Here is a 17,766-nt window from a genome sequence, read left to right as displayed (position 1 = left end):
AGGGGATGGTGCCTAAAACTACCCACATGTTTTCCACTGTAAGATGTGATTTTTGACTTCTTGTAGCTTTGTGGGAAAAAAAAAAGAAGAAAAAAGAATTGTCATGCTGATTTTGTGCCTCAGAATGAATTGTAGCAGGATGAACTAAAATTGCTGGGTTGTTTCAGAGAAGGAGGTTAGGGAAAAATGTATAATTTTGTCACTATTAAAATCCTTACAGCAGTTTGAATAATTTTGTCACTATTAAAGTCCTTGCAGCAGTTCCTTCAGAACTCTGAGAGAAGGGAGATGGGAAGTGACAGTGAGGGGGAAGACTTATGGTCATCCCACTATAAAGGACTTCTCCTCCTGGGAAAGTGCTCTGAGCAGACTAGTGTGAAGAGGGAAACTGGTGGAGAAGAGACAGGTTGGAAGTGGCTGGTTATTAGTGCTTACTCTCCAAAGCTGGGAAAAAAATCCCCGTGCCCACCATCTCTATCTATGTTTGTTTCCTATCAGCCAGCAGCTGCAACACCCACTGGCAAAATGCATGCCCATCTTCTGCTAGTGGTCAGCCTAGAGACACTAGCAACTTAAAGCACTTTCTTCTGCTCTGTTAGCTCGGTGAAAGAAGCTGGTGGTAACGATCCAAGGGTATTAAGCCTGTGTGTCAGGGTAAGGATACACGATGGATGTTCCCAGGGCTCTCCTTTGTGTTGTTTTTAAAAGGAAGAAGATTCTGCAAAATAACTGTATTGAGAGAAAACAGCAGGTGTAGCTTGTGCAACCTTAAGATGGTGCAACCTAAGAGGGTGTAAGTCAGAATTTTATAGAGAAGGGAGTAGTGTGTCAGATTTCTGCCTGCTTTGTTAGACAATCAAAGCGTATGTAATAAAAGAGGAAAGAAAATAAAGACTTCAGGATTAGACATTTGCCTCTGGATCTTAAAATGCGTTTTAGCCCTCTTTCTGTCCTAATATCACCTACAAACTCTCTGAAGTCAGTTAAGTAAAGCTCTAGTCCCTCTGTGTAGTCTTCAGTGCTTGACTTGAGACCCCATCTCTGATTTGCAGAAGTGATAAGCTGCTTTGAAAAGCTGATATCCAGGACGCATATCCTCTAAGTAAAAATAAAAGTGCTGTGCAGTTCAAAAACCTCTAGCAACTAAGCCTATGCTCTTCTTAATCTGGGATCCTGCAATTAGTAGATAATGGTGAGTGTCTTCTTTCTGTTTTCAAAATAAGAGCAATGCTGCAAGCCCACATGGGGTTGGGGCAGAGGCCTTCACTGGGCTTCAGAAGAAGTCTACAGTGATGAACACCACTGAAAAAGACCACGAGGGAGTGAACAATTCTAATGCACAGTGAGGGAAAAAGTATTAATTGGAAAAGGTAATAGGATTTGTCTGTTCAGTGGGCACGGTCTCTTTGACCAATAAGTATAGCAGAGTCCATGGGAAATAGTGTGGTCCAATGAAAGACTGTATGAAAAAGCCAGTGTGCAAAGGAGCTGAATGCGAGATGTATGACAGTTTTAAGCTTGTTGTTTTCTAACTTTTGATTGTTTGTAAGTGAACAATATATTGATTTGTTGACATAGTGTTTATAGGGCGGTTTTGGGCTTGCAGGTTTTTTTCTGTATGCTCTTCATGTACATGTATGCATACAAACCAAGTGACTACTTATCTTCCCACATAAGCCTAAAAATGTCGCTTGTTTAACCAGTCCATTTTTACAATGTGATCATTTTTTCAGGTACAGCAGCAAAACCCAATTATGCAAAAAGCATAATATGCAAAAAGTATGTCCTAAGATTAGGAAGATTCACAACAAATGCTTTTAGTTTCAGTGTATTTCCTTTGGAATCTGCACTTCGGGTGTTTGCAGTTTGTTTATTTTACATTTCTAGGCAACAGAAACCTACTTTATTCAATGTCAGACAATAAATTAAATCATCCTTCAGTGTGTCACTTTTAATCTGGAGATTGTTCTGAAGATATTTTTAATGACTTTGCATCTAGAAATATCAGTCTGGTAATTTGTCTAAGCTCCTTGAATACTATTTCTTACAGTTACACTTATTTAAGGAAATCTATGGTTTAAATTGCAGCTGTGTAAAATGTGTTTCTTAAAATTCTCCTTTTCTTATCATTTACATGTATAAATATTAATATCTCATTTTATGACATTACTGTTAGGATCTTATTTAGGATCCTGGAAAAAACTAATTTCTTCCAGAAAGAACATCTATTATTTTTATTTAACTAGCAGGCTACTATTTTTAAATTATATTGAAATATATCTGAGATTTACAATCGTCCTATTTAATTCTGTCTTACCCACAGAACTGACGGACTGCTGTTTGACTTTGTCACCATTATCTGTCAGATGCAGGGGAGAGGACTTCCCCTAAACTTTGTGTTTCATCTCTAGTGCCTTTCCCAAATCCTGATCCCAACGAGCAATGTATAAAAACAGCCTCCATCGCTCCCCTGTTTGTAGGGGACCTAGAAAAAGCTTTGGGAGATTGTGAACTGTTACATCTCATGAAGCCTCTCCTGTTATGGTTTCAGTCAATCTCTTTTCTCCTTTTCCCTTTTTGTCCTGAGGATATGCTGCCCTTGCACTGCAGCTTCATTGTCTTTTTCCCTCCTGTTTTACTCCAGGGCTCTGATCTTATTATCAATACTGTGCATGCAATAAACTTGACTCCCTTATATCTGTAAACTTACTTTTTGCACTCAATCTTCTTGTCCAGATCATTGATGGAAATACTAAACAGAACCGCCCCCAATACTGAGCCCTGGGGAACACCACCTGTGACCAGCTGCCAACTGGATTTAACTCCATTCACCACAACTCTGCGGGCTTGGCCATCCAGCCCGTTTTTTACCCAGCAGAGTACAGAGGCAGCACCATGTCTGTGCCTCTCCAAGAGCAGCCTTTGTATCTTCAAATTCTTACACCCTCACGCCATATCACAGTCATGAAATACAAGTGTCATGGTATAAAAATGTTACTCTGGTAGGCTAGGATATGGCTTTTCATGTTCTTAGCTTTTAGCTAAAAAAACACATGATAAGAATAATATATGATAACTATGTCCTGTGCCACAAGGGCTACGAGCCTGGGAAGACCATCAGAGAGGGCATTATAGGCTCAAATCAAAGATTGCTTTGGCCCTGGTCACGGCTCCAGCATTGCCCAGTATAAAAAACTGGCAAAGAAACTGCCCCTGCAGGTGCTAAGTCTGGCGCTGTTCACAGTGATGCCTGCGGTCAAGTATGCAAGCGCTCCTTGGGAAGGACACAAGAGATCCGCCTCTGGCTCAAACTTGGAGAGCTTGTTGACTTCAGCTCTTGTGCTGACCATGAAACTATAAGTAAAATGAGTTGCTATGATGAATTGTGCCTTTCTAGAGCATCATCCCATGCCAGCTACTGTCCTGTAAGCAGCTGGCAGTACAGCTACCTTTATGTCTGTTCTCAGCTCTGCCAAATAAAGGGATGGTAAGAACTAAGGGGCAACCACAGGGCAAGCAAGGTCCAAACTGTCACTACTCCAAACGAAAAACAAAATTTCAAATCAAGGGGGAGATTAACTTTGCGACACCATCCTTTGAAAAGCAATATTAACTGTTTTTCAGTAACAAAAATCACCTCTGTAACTGTAAGAAGTAAGAAAATTATTACAAAGATATTAATAAGAGCACTTCTGAAATGTGCATGCCTTTGGACTGAGATGTTTAAAGTGTTTCAAATTTATCTTAATTGTGTCTCTAAACTTGTAAGATGATGAAAAATAGTATTCTCTTTAGTAGGAGTGGGTGGTGTTACCTATTAACATAAGTTTGAAGTCACACAGTAACATTTAAAGTCTATTTATAAGTGAAAGACTAACAAGTAGATGAGTGAATATAGGTCAGAGAGGGGAATTAAAGAGAATGGGAATAACAACACCTCTGGCTTCATGGGCTGGTGAGACACCACTGCTACTGGGGGAAAAGGATCAGAAAAGTAACCTGGTGTCTTAGTAAACTGTGGATTCTTGCAGCAGAACAAAATACCAAAATTATGACTGCTTTACAGCACTGCAGGCTTCCTGAGAAGCTTTGTATTTCATCCTAGAGGCAGACATAGGGTACTTATTATTCAAATAGCTACCACTTACCCTTGATAATGCTTTCAAGGCATACCTGACTGAACTCTAAAAACCCCATCTGGTCAAGTGCTGTTTTAATATGCACAGACACTGGCTCGCAAACCACCATAGATTGTTTCCATAAACTACAATTTAACTGTCAAGATTTAATTAAGAAATACATCAGAGCCTTTGGAATAAACAGGATAGTCAGGGATGTTGGACAAGCGGGCTGTGTGACATGGCAGGGGCTTAAAAATTTGTGCACTGACAGAGTTTTCTTCCCAACAGTGATTGCTTAAGAAAGCCACCAAACCCCAAAGCAGCCACCTTATGTGTTATACACATGATAGTTTTACGTCATTCTCATCACTGTCAGCCACATTACATAGTTGGTTTTTGATTGTATCAACCTGTATATCGCAGTCTTGAAAATCCTGGGAAAAGGACACATTTTATGGCACTATAAAATCATCACTTTCCTGTACAGTTTTCTGCTATTATATAAAGGTTATTGCATTCTCTGAAAATACATAACATGTTTAATCTGAAATAGGATGTGTTTTTTCCCTCTATAAGCAAGCTGTCTGGCAGGCAGCAGGAGATAAAGGAAATGTTTATTTTTATATCAAAATGATTTAAAGTAATATTTGTATAAATGTGCATATACATATAAGTATTATTCAAAAAAACAAAAAACTACTAAAGCTGACATAAACATCAGTTTTAAATAAAATTTGGAAATAGTGAAGCCTAAATGACAGCTAGACATCATTCATGGACACAAACTAATACAAATTCACAAATGTTTCTGCTGTACACCTCGTGTAAAAAATAATCAGTATTTACTGTATTATATCTGACTATCATAAGGATGGTGCATTATATGTTTCAGTAATGCAAAGCTAATTTTAGCTGTCAAAAGGTTGGAGTCAAAGACCTATAAAAGTATATCTTCCCTGAGTGAAATCTAAAAGGACATTTTAATTTGTTTCTGTTCCATTACTTCTGAATAAGTTGTTTTGAAGCAAATAATGAATTCATATAAGTGCTAGTCTTCTGTTTGGGTCCTAAAATTTCTAACAGTTTTCTTAAGAAAGCTCTTTTTTGTTATTTTTAAAGTATAACCAAATAGGTTTGTGTTGTTGTTCCGCCCCCCCACCCCCCCCACCCCCGCATTAAAATGCCTGTGTGAAGGTAGTCCAAGCAAGAGTTTTCAAAATTCGGGTTACCTTAAGCAAAATTGGTACAGTTGTGACAGACTTGTTTAAATTTTTAAATATGTTTTTTATGTATCATTTTCAGGGCTCTAACTGTATTGGCTAGTCCCAGGTGCTTATCACAGGGCGGAGAATCCTAAACTTGGACAAAGTTTACAAATTTTGATTTCCACTACTAAAGTGATTACGTGAGGGTAAGTCATTTAATTTAGAACTGTTTAGAGTTGAAATGTGCAAACAAAATCCTCTCCTGTACTTTTTGCACTCAATATAATGCATATTCAGTTTATAAGGCCTAAAGTAACAAATTTGTCCTTTAGCTATGCAAGATAAGTTACAGAGAAATTCCACTGGAAGCAGTGGAAGTACCTGCAAGCACATTTTTAATAACAGAGGACATGCCCTATTACAGAGTTCATGAGACACTGGCTATGAAGTTATTACAACTGCAGCATTCATTGCCACAGGATGCTGAAACATTGAATGATAAAACTAGATTGAAAATGGGTGGTAGCAAATTCATGGATAAAGATCCAACACTGTTATTGAACATGATGACTCTATGTGTAACCTCCATCTCAGGAACTTCTAAGCCATTTTGAGTAGGACTGTCCTGATGTGACGGTGTTTAGAGCCTGTCGCAAGGGTCTGACCCAGCACCAGCACATTTTTTGTGCCTTACTGAAAAAAAACCTGTGTAGTGACATGGAAGATCTTATTTCTGTTGGTTCATAGCAGTGAAATATGTTCTGTTTAGTGTCATGGGATTCTTGTATTCAAGCTAGAAAGCTTTTGCCAGATGGTTAATTGACTGAAAGAATGCTTCTAGCCCTGGAGAACACAGGCTGAAAAGTTTTCTTTTTCTCATTGAGTTGTTCTGCGACAAACAAATGGTGTGTCTTGGGATAGTGAAAGAGTGAATCCAGCAGCATTGTCTTAATCATGAAAATGAAAAGTGTAGTTGCAGTTGAGAACTCAAAAGTATCACCTGCAAGTTGTAATCGCACAGTGGTGACAAAAGTAGCAGCTTCCATTTAGTGATGGTTTCTGTGCTGTGGTTAGTCAGAGGCCTCAGTCATTTCCATCCATCAGCATCATCATTTGTTTCACTTGCTTCTGATTTAAACTTTGCCTTTCTTCAGTTGAGCATAAGTGAGTGCTCTGCTGTACCAGAGCTCATACCACACTGAGGTATAAAAGCTGTCACTTACCATGAATCATTTTGTGTATGTATCTCATGAGTGAATAAACTGGATGAGAGATACAAGTGTCAGAAAGTTAGCCCAGCACGTCAAAGTACAAAAAGCCTCTAGTTAGCTTGACTTTTTAGGTTTTCCTCTATATGCTTTGGGTTTTCATAGTTAGATCCTAAGATAAGCTCAAGAACATGGATACTTCCCTATTGTCCACAAAATTATGACTTTCCCTTCTGTAGGATAAGCTGCTAAACTTTGCCACTAGCTATTTCTACCACTGAAGTATCTAAGATACCAAGAAATGTTCTTCCATTATTTTGCAGATCAGAAGGCTAATTTGTTTGAAACAGGCATGGCTATACTCTGTGCTTCTGCTAGGCTGTGCACCTTTGTGTTTACAACACAAGTGACTGTAATCCCGCCACCCACAATTGGCAACAGCAGCAAGGCACCAAACCCCCAAACACAAACTCACTTGGCCCTGCTCTCCTCTTCCAGAGGCTACAAGCAAAATGCAGAGAGCACAGGGTTCCTTCAAATCCATGGAAAGTTGTTTGGTTTTTTTTCTCTCTCTGCTTTCCAATAGGGACAGAAGCTGGTGAAGGTGCAAAGCTGCCATTCTTGATGGAAAAAATGTTATTTATATCTCCTAATGATTGTCTTTCAAAATCTAGGCAGGATAGATCATATGTGAGGACTACTATTTAATTTTCTCCATGGACAATTTGCTAACAACTCGAAAAAGAACTTCCCCTTTCCTATGCATCCCCCATATTTCTGGTCAGTTTGTTGGAGCAATTGGAAAAATCCTTTGGAACTACTAGTGTGGATGGACAAGGGAAAGCTGGAAGGTTGGAGAACAGGTATCACTCTGGGAACTGAAGTCCAACAATAGTGGTCAGGGGTTTGAAGTGAGGCAAGAAAGAGAAACCACTCAAACAGGAACAGGGATTTTGCATGTGCAGTTTTAATCATGCTTATCACACCAGCAACCACTGACATTTTCTGGTACTGCAGTTTAATAAAAATGCAGGCTGAAACCATAGCTTGCTGTCAGCAAAGATGGTAGTGCTGGCCCATCTGCTTTTCAGACTGAAGTGAGGTTGTTCATAGTCATGCTGTTTTTCAGAGGGTTTGAAGCCACACTATTTAACCTGCTTCAAGTCATGACGTATGACCCAAGGACACCTGGGTGCAGGAACATATGCATGTTATGTATAGAATAAAACAGTTGCTTGTGGAAATATTTTTAGGGATGCAAGTTTACAAATGAAGTTGCATTTGATGGAAGGCAGATGTAAACTATTATACCCCTAGACATGTGGACTTCAATTGCTTGGCATAACTTTAGCTTCTGAAGGTCTTTAGTTGAACTGTTACAATTTGTCTAGCTAAGCAGGACCACAATTACTTTCAAAACCAGTTTTTCCCAAGCCTTCATTTTGCCAATTTATACTGAAAGCTCTTTAGCAAATGGACTGTTTACTACTGTATGTTTGTTCAGTATGAGAGGAGCTTCTAGGCACTACTGCAATAACACAATTATGAACAAATAACCACTCCAGGATAATTCTATGCAGGCCTTCCTATTCATGCTTTCATACCTCAGATACAGTCACAGCTTATGCAGTGCAGCAATTAAGCTTTTGGTTACAGTCACTGAGTTACAGGGGCATGTTGAGGGTCTGATCCTATGTGTGACATACATCTGTAGCCTCCAAGTCATGCAACTGTTCTATCCTTTTAAAACAGAAATTGCAAGTGTCGAAGATTGGGGCTTATGTTTGTGTGTCTTAAAAGCAGCAAGGGAGAAAGAAAAGAAAAAAGTCCAGAAACAGCAACATCTCTGCACTTGTGAGCAAGAGCAGCAAAACTGTCAAGTCTTGCCCTTTCTTCTTATGAGTCAGTTCAAAACCATCTTCTTGAGCAGCATCTCAGCATCTGGCCATCAGCGTTGTTGCCAAATGGTCAGTTTCTGTTATTTTAAATACCTGCCTGAATCCACACCAGGTTTCTCAGCTGCTTCTTTATTTTATGTAACGGAGCAGTGCAATAACTGCTAATTACTAAACTCTAGAAATTATGTTATGGAGACAATGACCAAGATAACTGAAGACACGTAGTTCAAATATGGGTTTAATGCCTCCTCCTGGTCAAACACAGCATTTTTGTATTTTAGGGTTGCCTTTTGTAAGTTGCAGTAACAAAATGTAAACTGCTTAGTCATGCAATTTGTCTTAATTTTAATTATATTTAAACAGGCAATTTCTAATTTTGTTTGGTTTTTTTTTTCCTATCCTGCTGCTAGTGTTTTAGATAGTTAAAGGTATAATGTGCATGTTTGTCCAGCTTAGCAGTATACGTATTTGTAATTTTAAAACAAATCCTGTTCCAAAGTGAAGGAAATACTATACTCATAACTGACCTCATAGAACTGGACATTTGTTTGTCTCGTCAAGTAAATAGCAAGTCCCTTTGTGATCTTAATGAATACAGAATTAAATCTACATTTCCAGCTTGGTGCAGGGATAGGCAGAGATTTGATTAAGACTGTCTGAAAATTTCCATTCCAAAGCCCTTTTTTCAGGGCTGTTTTCTCTACTGTTCTCTACTCTCTAAGCTAACCTTAACCAGCTGCTTGACATTTGCAGTTTGTCTTGGGTTATTTTTTTTTAAGAGTAGGAAGAAAAGAAAGAAACATTTCCAGGAAATATATGTTAGAAAATTTTCCAGCAGCCTTTTTTCCAGAGGCAGACATAGAAAAGTTAAGTCATTTTGCCAATGTAAAACACCTGTGAATATTTTCCTTGACTGAGAAATACTAGCAGACTTTTATGACCTTGACATTTGACATGGGATAACCTTGCTGGTGAAACACATGGCCTTGACATCTTTGTGAAAGCTCAATGAAACCTGTGTTACTGAAAAAAAAAAGAAAAAATCGCAATGTGTACAGGCTGAGTACAGACTTTATAGATTTTTGACAACTAAATTCTGCAAAGAATACCAGTGCTACATTTCTGTTTACTCCATAGGAAAAATACAAGGCAGTGTATTTTTAGCCCATTTCCAGAACATTGACAGTCTCTTAGGTGCCCCATCATCTCTAGCATGTCAGCAGTATGACTCTCAAGTATTGTGCTTCGTTAAACAACTCTTTATTAGCAGGTTAATCTTTGTGACCTGCTGTGGGTTACAGCCATATCAAGAAATCCTGTATTTAGAATAAGTAGTATTTTCAATTGGCTGCCTCCCATTTTTCCTCTGTAGAGATATTGATCTTTCTTTCCAAGGACCTGAAAGATCCCAGGGGTGAAATTTCTAGTGATAGGCTCAATTAAAACCCAACACACTCTTTCAGGACAACACCTACATGCAAGATTTGATTTTTATGGGGTATAGCCCCTAGCTGGCATGAGAGACAGAGCTTACAACAACAGAGACCTTTTTAAAAACTCTGCAGCAAGGACTCCTAAGGCATGCAACAGCTATCGCCCAGAAGAACACATGGAGATTGCTATTTACCAAAGTAAAGTTTACCAGTTTTTCTTGAACAGATCATGCTACCTATTCCCCTGCACTGGGGAGATTGCAAAAGGTATTTGCATATGTTGATTTACTCTATGAATTTAAACTACTTATTTATTTATTTATTTATTCACTATGTTTCTGGTAAACTACCATTCTTCCTGGAGTTATCCACTCCTTCTAAGTGAGAAATTTTCATGCACCTGTTTATATAAAGGGAAATGAAACTCTCCAGTTTTCTAAATTTTCCAGCTACTGTCGGTAGGATTCATCTCACCTGCTCTTAGGTGTCTGTGTAAGGTAAAAGCAACACGATGCTTTTATCTGTGCTAGACAGGTACCCTTTGGCACTCTTTATGGGCAAAGGAGTGAAGTAAATACTGAGGTGAGATTGTGCTGACCTATTTAGACCATATGACTCGCACCTTACGAGTGGCTCTTCCTCTCCAATGCTACTAAAGGAAGCCTGGAGTAATTGGTTTAGGTACAGATGTCTATCTTTGGTCAGATTAATCCTACCCTAAATTTGCAGATACTAAGTGTTTAAACTTTGACTGAGAACAATAAGGGCTGTATGACAATTTTCTGCTGGGAAATTTGTAAATTTTACTGAGATAGTCAGCAGGAATAGATTCTAATACAGCACCATCCTGATGTTTAGTATCCTAAGAATCCCACATTTTGGAAAGGAATAGAGATGTCTCTTCTCTGAAGTAGACTGCAGTGCAACAGAAAAACACCCTATTACTATATCTTAGGTCCTGAATAAAATCCCAAATTTGAGTGTTTATCTGCTGAGCCTTTCAAAAGGGAACCTGCTGAGCTTTGCTGTACCATCCCTATCTGCAATAACAGAGCTTAGTTCAATTCAACTAAACATGCTTAGGTGATGACAATACTGTGTTCAAAACAGGACACAACCTTATCAAACATATTGTAGTTACCATCATTTTTAGAAACACATTTTAAAAGTCTGAATGATTTTTCCCCCCAATTATTATATATGTATGTATTATGTATGTATTTTACTGAAATAGCAGTAACTTGCCTTCCCTTAGCTCAAGTGTAAATGACCCTATTCATTTGTAGCTAAAGTTGTCCTCCCCCGAGTACGCTGACTTCAGTAGAATTACAACTTGCATGATTTCAGCTGATAGAGTCTACTGCAGCTATAACCTAAAGAAGTAACATATTTCTTGCAATACATGATAAAAGAAGCACTTGGCAAAGGTCAGCTTTTCAGATGTCTTACAGAAATGCCATTAAGTACAATCTTCTGATAGGTCCTCTTCTTCTGCCTTAGTGTCTGTACCAATTCTCTGGAATTTCTGATTGAAGTGCAGCATCTACGTGACTTTGTTAACTTCAAGTTAGAAGGTTCCAGTATAATTAAAATAACCTCAGAGTCAAATTTAGCAGGTAAGAATTTTAATAAAACTCTTGGAATGAACTTTATTGTATGAAAGTAAAACAATTTTAAAATTATCAGTCCTTCTGTATGTAGCTAAGGCTGCTAAGATTTGAGTGAATGTCAGGGGAAGTCCTAAATATTTGAACAAAAAGCCCTGCTAAAGCTATTATTTTATATTAATGGGGGCAAATACTACGCCAAAGTGAAACCCTTCTGCAACCAAGGCCTATCTGCATTTCAGTTTTCCATTTAAATCCTAACTTTTGTCTACCATGATGACTCCCGGTTCAGCTGTCAAAAGACTAGGTTAGTGCACATCTTAAAAGAGTGCACGTACAGAGATCAGAGGAGAAACCAGACAGCCAAAAGTTTGGAATGAACTCTAGTTCAGTGCTGAGGAAAAAACATATACCTACCAGCATTGTTGCTGTCTACAAACTCCAGAAACTGTTTTAGCTGAGCTATCTACAAATAGGGAAATGCTAATATTTACATGGTGACTTTGTGTATGAACATCTCTGTAGCTAGCTTTCAGGTGACAGACTGCTATAAAACAGAAGGATGGACAGCAGGCAAGTAACAGCAATCAAATACAAAAATCAGTAAAAAAAACCCAAACAAAACTGCATATTAGATATGAATTGGTTACACAGTGACATGACAAGCTTATGTCTCTGTCTTGCTGGAGGTGCTTGTACAGGGAAGCTAAATACTGCATGACCTTGAGGTTTTGGAGCATATTTGCTCTCTTTACATGGGCAGCAATATGTGAGCTTGATAGGCTGGCACTTAAAAGTCTGCATTATATTCCCCTTTGGGAAGTACTAAGGTACCAGACAGTCGTCTTGCATATTTTAGAAGATTCTGTGAGCCCAAATGATTTTCTGACTTCATATACATTCAGGATGCGTTATCCTGGATCCCAGCCTTACAGAAATCACTGCAACCTCTGCGGCATTGCAAAGGTCTCTGGACTGAGGTGGCTGCAGGAGACTGAGCAGTAAAGAACACACCACCTCTGAAGAGCTAAGGGTTGAGTTACATGGAGCACTGCAGGGCTTAAACTCCATGCCATATTCTCAGCTGAGGTACAGATGAACTTGTATCATGTGAATTTGTTGGTCAGCATGAGCCTACAGGACACTCTAACCACTATTTGGTAAAACTCAGGATTTTCAGTAAACTACAGTTAGTTGCATTGTATTGAGCTGAGAAAAAAACCTTGCAAGACCGAAAACTAAAAGTAAAACCAAATATAATTTGGACAGCTTAGTGTCTGATGTGTGTCCCAGTGAAGGCATTATTTAGCATGCATTCTTATGGACCACCCCTATCCTAAGGGATATTGAGTACCCCATAAAATCACAAAGAAGAAAAAAATTTGGTGCACATTCAAAGACAAATAGATGGTAAATATTTATGTGGATTACAAAAGTGAAAGTGGCATAATATAAACCTATCAGATGTTGAAAGACACTAGTGCTAGGACAAGAATAGCTTGTCCTTTTGGAATACTGCTGTGGAAATGTGTTCCAAGGACAGAGACTTCATGACAAGCTAACTGCTGTCCATCGAACTAGCTTCAGTCTCGACCTTATTGAGGTATAAGAAATACATGAATAGTCTACAAATATGCTGGTAATTTAAATGATAAATGCTGATAAGTACTTTTCTCCTTCCCTCCTAAGCTTTACTCAAAGTCTTCCATTAAAATATATAATTTAGTATCTAGACAGTTGCATTTTGATTTGCATCTATTGCCAAAACAATACACCTTTCAGGTAAGACTTTCATGCATTACTTTTAATAATAATGTTTTAAATTAAAAGACTGCTTCCATCAGAATAATGAAGCAAGATAGCTAAGAAAATAGCTATGTGCCTGAGCACAGAAATTCATTAAAGAAAAATCCATGAAACAGTGATGATAACGAGAAAAGTATTGAGCCTCAAAGTCGACAATACTGAAAGCAGACACTGCATTTAGGGCTTACTGCATGAGAGGGGCTGCTTTTTCAGAGATCCTTCTCTTTTTTAAAATTCTGAGAAATCAAAGAAAATTATGGCAACTTAGTTACTTTTACATTGCCAGAGGCATATGGGATTTTACTAGCACAAAAACTGGGCCTGATAGTGCTATAAGGAATAATCCTTTATTTTACTTATGTAAGTATTAGTATTAATGTTTTCTCTTCTTCCAATACTAGGAAACATACAATTATTTAATAATGACAAACGGCACCGCTTGAAGAAGGCAATGTAATCAGGATACTCTGCTTTCTAATTTCCCTTGTGGTCTCTATTTAAGTTGCAGATAGTATATGTGTTACCTATATTTATCTTAGAAATAAGTTGTCTTTATAGAGCCTTTTTTAAAAAAGAAATATTTGAAAAGCCGCTGTTTTCATCACTGAAGTATTTTTACCTTCCCCAGAATATAAGGAACTCACATAGCAAGCACTAATGAGACACATGCTTGCCTTTCTATTGCATTCCCTTTTCCTCCTTTGCTTATGTTACTTCTTTTCTTCAGCAAGTCAAGCTAGTATTAAACAGAAAGTGGCACTAACATAACAGTTGTACCTGTCTGATAGTTCTCTGCATGCTGGCATATCTGCTGAGCTGGGCTGCTGCTCTTGACAGGCTGTGGGAAGTCAGGAATAGAGAGGGCTTGCAGGAACAGCAGACACTGCATACATCCAGCCAGAGACAAGTTTTATAATTCTGATATCTGGCTCTATTGACTCCTGTGACTATGCAAAGACAAAAGGTTCTGCCTGGGACAGAGCAACCCATTGCTGCTGGAGCACAGATGGTATGAAAGTGCTTCATATAACACAAAAGGTTACAAAATGTTTGGTGCACTAAAGTGTGCTGTCAAGACCTGTTTTCTTTAAGCTGCCAGTCTGTCATTGTCTTTTGGAAACTGGCATGCAGCCAGCAAATCCGTTTCCATCACCAAAAGAAAAAAAGCCCTGTTTATATTTCCCTTCTGTTTTTTCCTACCAGGTAATTTCTCTCTATAATGTCACCTCAGGTATTACAGTAGAATAAATGAACAGCCAAAGTTTCTCTTGTACTGTATACAAAACAATAAATAGTAAGAAAGAAAGTATGTTTTAAAAATGGTAAGGAAAAGCAAAGAGAACTTTTCAAACCAAACATTCCCCACACCTGAATCAGCTGAACATCCCAAATACAGTATAAAACTCATCCTTTTCTGTATTATGTGCACAGCTGTGCTGAGAGGCATTATGTCCCTACCTGCAGTTGGTTCAGATGCTGCTACCTTTCATAGCTGAACCCAGTATAGACCAGAGTATGCATTTCATGCAGTCTAGCACACAACTCACAGGCTAAAACTCCATTAGAGACAAAGACCATCACCTACCTTGCTGTTTTCCTGAAGCCTTGACAGTTATTCTGCCTTGTACATCAGTCTCATCACAGATATGCAATGAATTTCTCCTGATTTACGATGCATTCTTTAATCCCCTTTTCAAAAACTAAATTAGGCAGCAATAGGGTGAGGTCACAGATCAGAAGAGCTCCCGTTCAGCATATACCTCCAGGACCTGGCTCATTCATCCTCTAATTTGGCAGTTGGAGGAATTCCTGGCCAAGGCAAAATGCAACTTAGAAGTATAAAATCATACAAGTTTGGCAACTTTGGCTGTCTTTCTGTACGTGTCATTCATGGCAGCAGGAAAGGCTTGTAAAGGCAGAAACTGGCCTGTATTCTGACCTATTTTTCACTAAAATCTGTATGTTCATTAAGGTTACCATGAAACAATTAGGTGACTTTATTTTCATCAGTTTTGCAGTTACCCAGTCACACTTTTTAATTGTTCTGTTATTACAAGCACAGCAACCTTGTCCTTGCCTCTCTCAGTGTGAATAAGAATTTTAAAGTGCACCCTGCTGGATCTTTCAGACACTGAGATTGCGCGCACAATCCTGAGATGCTAGGACTCTGAATTTATACTCGCTTATATTGAGGGTAAGGAGTGCTGAACATGTGAAAACATCAGCCTTGAGGGTCTGTTTCTTTCTCTAGCAAAAAAGTAATGAGATTAAATACGCCAGAAAGAATGTCTTCGGATGTTGAGTGGTGGCACATTACTCCCACGTGCAATTTTCAGGTCTGCTTATGAGCAATCATACTTCATCTGCATTTGCTCAGGCAATTGACTGCTGAAGATTTTAATTTGCTTTTTGTTACTTTATTATCCAGATGTCTCAATATTAAATGACAATTTTGTCTCCTGACACTGTTGCAGGAAGTTTTACCTTTCTCTTTTAAAATATTTTTATATTCAAGCCAGTTTTAAGTGCCTTATGAAATGTTATCTTTAAACTGTTGTATTTGAATCACTACGGAAAACAAGGATTTGGGGATTTCATCTTTGTTGTTGTTAAAAATCTACAATTACATGCTATGGGAAAAGTCACTTCTTTGCAAAACTGCACACGGCAAAACCAGAAATAAAAACAGGCATGCAGTGGCATGAAATGACCACAGGCCAACACAAAAGTGAGAAAAATCTTCTCACAAAATATCTTTGTGATGAGCTAATATAAAAAGATTTTAGGTTCAGGTAGGCACAGAGAAATTTGCTTAAGTAAAGTAATGAGTGCTGCTGTGCTTTTCATCTTCAAAATGTCTTACAAAGGTTAAGTCTTTAAAATATACCTGTGAAATGAAGCGTTATATTGCCACCGTTGTTTTCTTCCCCTCAGTTGAAGTGGATGTTGAGTTTTTAAACATCCAAGGCTGTGGAGAAGGTCAGTCAGAACTAGGACTGAAGACTAAGCTTCTCCTGCAGTGCCTGAGCTTCTCACACTGTGCTGGACATTCTTCATTTATTCAGTCATCCCTCCATTGGCCACTGCCCTTCTTTTCTCAACTGATTGTCCTCTTTGACATCTTTTCCCTGGCTGGTCTGCAGCTTTCCATTGCACTGTGTGTACTCACATTGCCCAGTTAAGCCTGCAATCACCCCGTAGGTCAACCCTCACCTGGCTATGTTTGCCTGCTCTATTTAGGCTTTTCACAGTGTAGACTTTTCTCTCCTCCTGCACTACTTTAAGGAAAGGTCAATCTCACAGAGCTCAGCAAAACTCTATTCAACATGCTTTGCAGAACCCCTGTGGAAGACCCAACTAAATGAATTTGATCATCTTTAAAATAGGTATATCCCTCACAAACCCACATGTAGAGTCTCTATGTGTGAGGGTAGAAAGCAACTCACCATCTCTCGTGTTTGGAATAGCCTTGGAAAAGCTGCCTCTGTGCCAGGAAGCCTGGGGATTGGACTGGAAGTAGGAATTAAATGACCCTTACCAACACTGGATACTGCCAAAAACCTGCAAGAAAGCAAAAAAACTCATCAAAATAGACTCTGTAAGTGACAATGAAGGTTCTCTACTTCAGGGGAAGAAAAAAATTTTTCAGAAGGCCTAAACTGTAATTTGCAGGACCTCTTCAACTAACTGGGAATGATTCTTTAAAAGCTTAGAGGCCAGTGTTAGGAAAACCCCACAGAGTTCGTGTAAGAGCACAGCTGGCAATGTCTGAAATTCTTTATAATGATAATGACCAGCAAAAACCTTGCAGGATTTGACACTTCAGAAATTGGCTCCACTTGAGGAACTCAAGGAGTTGAACAAACTGACCTGGACTTTTCTGAAGATAAATGGTCAGTAAAAGGAAAAGGAGGAGGAAGCCTGTGCCATTCAGTGAAGCCAGTAGTTTTAGTGTATCTCATGCTATTAGCACCTGAGTGCATCTGTCAGCTCCTACTGACTGCAGTGGGAGCTGAGGGCACTTGGCATTTTGCAGCGTTAGGCCTCATGTTATTAAACTAATGACATAAACATGCCAGAGCATGTGCTGTTTGAACTGCAAGGCATTGTTTCTTGCATTATCAAATTGTTAAGGTTTTTTCCCCCCAGTTATCACTGTCTCACAGTAAGCAACTGCCTAAAGAAGAAATATACTGCAAAAGAGTATGCATTGTGAAATGTCTGCACTGTGAGAAGCAGAAATAGAGGATTCTACCAAGAATAGACTAATTTAATTTTAAATATAAAAACTTTAAATGGCTAATATGCTTAAAATGTAGAAAATCAGATATCAAAAGCAGTTCTTGTTTCAAAGCAGAAGAGCAATCAGTAAGAAAAATGAAGAAAAAGAAGACAGAGTGACAAAAGAAATAAGGAACGATCATTGATTTCCTGGAAAAAAGGATAAAACCTAGTAATTTTTCACACATTATCAAATAACATGGTAAT

General features: G+C 38.5%; 1 protein-coding gene across 1 annotated transcript in view; it reads right to left on the bottom strand.

Annotated features, from left to right (window-relative positions):
- HTR1F (5-hydroxytryptamine receptor 1F) overlaps window positions 1-16,743 on the bottom strand; it is a 66,986-nt gene extending 50,243 nt beyond the window's left edge. The window contains exon 1 of the mRNA XM_075034738.1: window positions 16,725-16,743. The gene's annotated coding sequence lies outside the window, so the exon portion shown is untranslated. The remainder of the gene's footprint in view (window positions 1-16,724) is intronic.
- Window positions 16,744-17,766: the final 1,023 nt, after the last annotated feature.

This window comes from Buteo buteo, chromosome 8 (genome assembly GCF_964188355.1).
Source record: "Buteo buteo chromosome 8, bButBut1.hap1.1, whole genome shotgun sequence".
Taxonomy (NCBI): Eukaryota; Metazoa; Chordata; class Aves; order Accipitriformes; family Accipitridae; genus Buteo; species Buteo buteo.
This window is presented reverse-complemented; position numbering and strand designations above follow the sequence as displayed.